Consider the following 6,538-nt stretch of genomic DNA (forward strand, 5'->3'; position numbering starts at 1 on the left):
GGAGTCCCCCATCAGGCTCCCTTCGAGGAGCCCACTTCTCCCTCTGCCTGTGTTTCCGCACCACCCCCCATCTCTCATTAATAAATAAATAAATCTTAAAAGAACAAAGAAAAAGTAGTCTTTATTAAAAAAAAGTACAAGGACTTCAGGCAAAGCTGGATCTGAGGACTCAAATGACATCACTATAGGCAATGAGGTGATGCCACCGTAGGCAGGCTCTTCCTGTCTCTTAGCTGTCAGCAGCTCCCAGCTTACAGTCTGTTCTCTCAGCACCCCCTCCTTTGGGTCTTCAGCTAACTGGGAGACCTTTGAGGATGGAATACAGGATGAGTGCTGGGGCCAGGAGCCCAGGAGAGTAGATGAGAAGAGCAGAGGGAAAGAGAGATTGCCAATGAGTTTTTATCCCCCTCTCTTCCCACCCACATATATTTTGCTCTGACTTTGCCCTTGGGCACCCTTGGAAGTAATGGCCACTGCCCAGACCCCGCTTTGCTCACAACTCCCATCCTTACAGCTGCAGAGTCTGCTTTCTCCTCTGGTGCCCTCTGTACCACCCCCAGCTCCCTCTGTCAGGAAGATTATTCAAACAGCTGTCCACTGCAGGTACCATATGTATGCCAGGATCTCTGGCTACACAGAGCCCATGATTTGGCACCCAGCCCTGAAGACTGTGTCTACTTTGGCAGGTTAAAGCAAAGACGAGATATTTCTGTCTTCTTCCTTCAGAGTGATTCCCAGCATCACTGAAGCCTCATAAAACAGGGCTGATGGCAGCCCTGCTGGTGTTTTCCAAAGTTGGCTGGGTCTTTTGGATTCATTCCTGTTAGCAATGATTTTGTTTCATTTCTTGGGATAAAGACAGGCTGTGACCTCAAATCAGACAGCAAAGAGGAGAAAAAGAGGGGGAAAAGAATCTAAAGCAAGAGTACCTAGGGGAAAGAGAGGAGTCTAGGCTTCACTTTGAATCTGGCTCTGCCCCTTGCTCACTGTGGGACCTTGGCCAAACTCCTGCAGCTCTTGGAGCCTCAGTTTACCCATCTGGCAGGGCTCTGTGTGGTTTAAATAAAATAACATGTAAAGCAGGGCCTGGCACAAAGTGAGCCCTTAATAAAATATGAATCATCTTCCCCTCTCATTCTCTTCTCTAAAATAGTAGAGAACTTGGAGAAAGACCAGCCCTCCAGAGGCCACTGGAGAGCTCCTCAATCTTGAAACAGACCTCTGGAGATGGCAAGCCTCTCAGAATTCAGTCTCGGCCTGACCTTCCTGCTCCCAGACAAAGACGAGAAAGCCTGCAGGACAGCTCACATTAGTTACCTCTGTCTGCCTCAGGCACATGGAAGGCTCCACTGCCTTTCCCCAAGGTAACTAGGTATGCTGCTTGGGTGTGACAGTGACAGGTCAGTGGCCCGTGATGGGCAAGCCCTAGGCCAAATGGGGCGAATAGCAGCCGAGGGGCAAAGCACCCTGTGGAACATGTGGGAACTTGGGTGTGTAGACATCTACATACCACACACACACACTTACACAACATTCTCTCTGACCTATTTTCACACAGCCCTGTGCTGCCCAGAGAGAAAAGTCATTTGTGATTATTTGCAAACTTTTTATTTGGAGACAATTTCAAATTTACAAAAAGTTACAAAGACAAAAACAATCCAAAGAATAGCTATATATCCTTAAATCAGATTATTAACACTTTACTCCATCTGCTGTATCATTTGCTTTTCCTCAACACAAACACATACACACACATTTTTTTTTCTGAACCATCTGAGGGTGAGTTACCTATATTATGATCGTTTACCACTAGTACTTGATTGTGTATTTTCTAAGAATAGGGATCTTTCTCTTACATAACCACTGTACAAACATCATAAATTTACACAGAAAACTTTTATCTAAACTACTGTTTACATTTCAGTTTTGTCAGTTGACCCAATAGTGTCCTTTGTGACATATTCCCTCAAACAGGACCCAGCGTAGGGTCAGAGATTTTATTTGTTGCATTTCTCTAGCCTCCTTTCATCTGGAACATTTCCCTAGCTTTGTCTTTTATGACATTGACATTTTTCAAGTCTTCCATATCTTAGAAAAAACTGTTTTATTGAGATATAATTCATATGCTATACAAGTCACCCACTTAAAAGTGCACAATTCAGTGATTTTTAATATATTCACAGAACTATGAAAATATCCCTACATTAAATTTTAGAACACTTTCCAAAAGACGCTGTGTACTCAAGGAACACTGTAGTCCTTACCCATTTCCTCCCAAACTCTCCAATCCTGGGCAGCCTGTAATCTATAGGTTTTGTCTCTATGGACTGGCCTGTTCTGGGCACTTCAGATAACCAGGATCATACAACATATGGTCTTTTACAACTGGCCTCTTTCATTTAACGTAATGTTTTCAAGGTTCATATGTGTTATAGAGCTTCATTTCTTTTCATGGCCAAATCACATTCCATTATTTGGAATTATTTCCAATATTATCATATTTTGTTTATTCATTCATCAGCTGATAGGCTTTTGAGTGGTTCTAACTTTTGGCTATCAGGATTACTGTTGAAATGAGCTTTTGCGTACAAGTTTCTGTGAGGACATATGTGGAATTGCTGGGTCTTATGGTAACTCTATGGAGGGAAGAACAGACTTTTCCAAAGTGGCTGCACCATTTTACATCTCTACCAGCAGTGGAAGGGTTCCAGTATCCCCACATCCTCACCAGCACTGGCTATTATCTGACTCTTCAATTATAGCTCTCTTAGTGGGTGTGAAATGGTATCTCATTGTGGTTTTTATTTGCATTTCCCTGATGGCTGATGGTGGTAAGCATCTTTTCATGTGTTTATTGGCCATTTGTTTATCTTCTTTGAAAAATATCTGTCCTGATCCTTCAGAACAAAGACAAGTTGTCTTTTTATTATTGAGCTGTAAGAGTTTTTTAAATATTTTAGCTGCAAGTCCCTTATAAGATTTATGATCCACAAAAATTTTTCCCCATTCTATTATGGGTTGCCTTTTCACTTTCTTGATGGTGTTCTTTGAAATACAAAAGTTTTTAATTTCATTGGTGTGCCAGTTATTTTTCTACTCCTCTCCATTTATTTATTTATTTATTTATTTATTTATTTATTTTTAAGATTTTATTTATTTATTCATGAGAGACACACACAGAGAGAGAGAGAGAGAGAGAGAGGCAGAGACATAGGCAGAGGGAGAAGCAGGACTCCATGCAGGGAACCTGATGTGGGACTCCATCCTGGGCCAAAGGCAGGCGCTCATTCACTGAGCCACCCAGGGATCCCTACTCCTCCCCCTTTTAAAAGAGAGGAAAATATTCCTCACTTTGTATCTGAAGTTTCCTTATATTGAGATTGAAACTTTGCATTCTTGGCCTGAGTACTGTATAGATGATGTTGTTTTTCAGGGTATGTGGAGTCATATGATGTCCTTATGTCCTTTACTGAAGATGATAATTCTGATAATCTAATGAAAGTATTGCCTGATTCCTCCTCTGTATAATTACTAGATTTTTTTTTCTTCCCCACTCATGATTTTTGAAAAGATGAAATTCTCTCTTTTCTAGACTATCTACATTCTATCAGCACGTTTGAGTTTGGTGCTTTCCCAGCCACATGCTACATGGTGGTCAGATCCAGCTTGGCCAGGCCTGTGACCTTAGGTCTCATCAGGGACTTTGTCCCACTGACTACGAGAGCTCACACAGATTCCTCATTGTTTCCTTTTGGGAAAGTTCACATCCTGGCCAAGTGAGGCTCTTGGTAGGCTTGATTTGCCTACAACCCTGAGTACTGCCTCTCTGAGTCAGAAGTTGGACAACTTCACCATGTTGGACAACTTCACCATGTTGGAAACATCAAACTTGAGATAAACATTTCAGGAAAATGTGTTATTCTGGGGTCAGCAAGATGTGCTGATGTCCCCACACATCAGGGGCTGAAGGTTGGAAATACAAAAGATGAAGCATTGACAGGCATCTGTGTGTGCGTGTGTGTGTGCCGCGGTATTCCTGACCTGAGAAAAAAACAGTCTTAGAAGATTGGAAAAGTGCACTTCACTTTCCCTGCTCAGGAAGATAAAGATTTTCAGAGGTCTTGTATGAGAACCCAAATCAGGCATTCTGGCCTTTCTTTCCTGCCTCAAGCTCTAAATCTTCTCTTCCTAGAACACATCCCACCAGAAAGCTTGTGACTAAAGGACTTTCTGTGTCAGTGAAATGGGAGATACTAGCAGAGTGTGAACCCATTTAAAAATATATCTTGGGGGACTCCTGGGTGGCTCAGCAGTTGGGCGCCTGCCTTCGGCTCAGATCATGATCCCAGGATCTGGGATCGAATCCTACATTGGGCTCCCTGCGAGGGGCCTGCTTCTCCCTCTGCCTGTGTCTCTGCCTCTCTCTCAGTCTGTCTCTCATGAATATATATATATATATATATATATATATATATATATATATATATATATAAGATTTAGGCTGATCCTTGGGGTGGCTGCAGGGCCCAGGACAACCTCAGCAAGGTAACCAATAGCAGACATCCCCACTCATCTTGGTATCTGAAGTGGGTGTGGCATGTGGCCAGAGATTTGCTTGTGGAGTTGACCTAAGTCCTCTTTCTCCTGGCACTGACATGGCCAGAGCTCTAGGGCCCCAGCTCCTCCTGTCCACCCACTGAGCTAAGTCTCTTGACTCTGGGAGGTGCCCTGAGCTCTGACTGCCATATCCCATCCTCTTTTCTGTTGATGTTTCTTTTTTTTTTTTTTTTTAAAGATTTTATTTATTTACTAGTGAGAGACAGAGAGAGAGAGAGGCAGAGACACAGGCAGAGGGAGAAGCAGGCTCCATGCAGGGAGCCCAACGCAGGACTTGATCCCGGGTCTCCAGGATCAGGCCCTGGGCTGAAGGCAGCGCTAAACCGCTGAGCCACGCGAGCTGCCCATCTGTTGGTGTTTCTTGCCTTTACTTCTGAATATTAAAATAAACCCAGGAGATGTCAAAAAAAATGTATCTTGGATTTAACTTCTCAAGTCTGAAGCAGAGGAAGAGAATAATGATGATGATAATAGTTAACATTTCTTGAGCCCTTACTATATTCCCTGGAGTGTTTCAAGAGTTTTCCACAAGGAACTCTTTTTTTCAAGTTTCAGATATTTATTATTCAGTGTAAACCCAACACAATACACCAACATGATTTCATGCATTTAGAGGGGAAATATTTCCTGGATAAGTGGGAAAATTGTGCAGATGGCTTCTGAAGACCTTCATTCTGAGCAGCTTTTTTTTTTTTTTTAAGATTTTTATTTATTTATTCATGAGAGACAGAGAGAGAGAGAGAGAGAGAAGCAAAGGGAGAAGCAGGCTCCATGCAGGAAGCCCGATGTGGGATTCAATCCCAGGACTCCAGGATCACGCCCTGGGCAGAAGGCAAGCACTAAACCACTGAGCCACCCAGGGATCCCTCTAAGCAGCTTTATAGTGAAACATTTCGTTTAGAAGTCTGGACCTTCTTTCTTCAGTTTGCTGTAATCTACATTCACTGAGTAAAACTTGTATTGATCATTGGAACCCAGATTGTTCCAGGGTTCTTGGTTATTCTTATCTCAACTGACATCTAGATTGAACAATGCCAAGCGCAAGACATACAGCACTGCTCTAGTACCTCCTGCCCCAATAAATACGAAGAATGAGATCAAGCTTGGATGCTTCTTGGCCTGACCGATGATCTGGTTAAGCAGAGGCCTCTTGTGCAGGAGAAGGAAAAACCAAGTGTCTGCAAGGCCCAGAACTAGGTAATGTCCCATGAGGAACTCATTTAATCCTCCTTCACAACAACCCTATCCAGTCAGTTTATGTATCACATGAGGAAACTGAGGCACAGAGAGGTAAAGTGACTTGTGCAAAGTCATACAATTATGAGGTGCCAGAGCTCGGATACAGATCCAGGTACCACAGAGGACATATTGGGAGTCTTGGAGAAAATGAGCATTAGGAAACATACTTGTAGAGAAATCTTTCACTAAGATCAACAGAGAGAATGCATTCTTAGAAAAATAGATTAGGAATTCTTGGAGGTGGATATTAGATAACTGATACTGCTTGAGTTGCCTCAGTTTCTTATTGGAAGCCCTGAGTGAGGGTTTACCAAGCCTTTGATATTTGCACCCACATCACCTCAAACTCCAGCATTGGTACCTATATGGTTGCCAAAGGCCGCCTTTCCCCAAGCCAGGTCACCCAGATCTAACCTCAGGGTTCTGGGCACGTGTTCTTGCTTTGCCACCATTACCATCTTGCTGTATCATTCACAGTTTTATATGATGGACAGGTACCATGCACATATGCTGGCAGTGTGTGACAATAACCAGTTTGTGGTCACACAGTAAGCTGGCCCCAAGGCTGCAGAGGGCTGAACACAGCAGGCCTGGCCAGGGTTTACCACAAGCTCACACTCTTTAACTTCCACACTGTCCTTCTGGCTATGGTCATGCCAGTCACACATTGCTGGGCTCTTTC

The 6,538-nt window shown here is 43.3% G+C and overlaps 1 pseudogene; it reads right to left on the minus strand.

Moving 5' to 3' along the window:
- Nucleotides 1-5,514: 5,514 nt before the first annotated feature.
- Nucleotides 5,515-5,826, minus strand: LOC118351848 (cytochrome c oxidase subunit NDUFA4-like; annotated as a pseudogene).
- Between the last annotated feature and the right edge of the window lie 712 nt (nucleotides 5,827-6,538).

This window comes from Canis lupus, chromosome 21, assembly GCF_003254725.2.
Source record: "Canis lupus dingo isolate Sandy chromosome 21, ASM325472v2, whole genome shotgun sequence".
Classification (NCBI taxonomy): domain Eukaryota; kingdom Metazoa; phylum Chordata; class Mammalia; order Carnivora; family Canidae; genus Canis; species Canis lupus.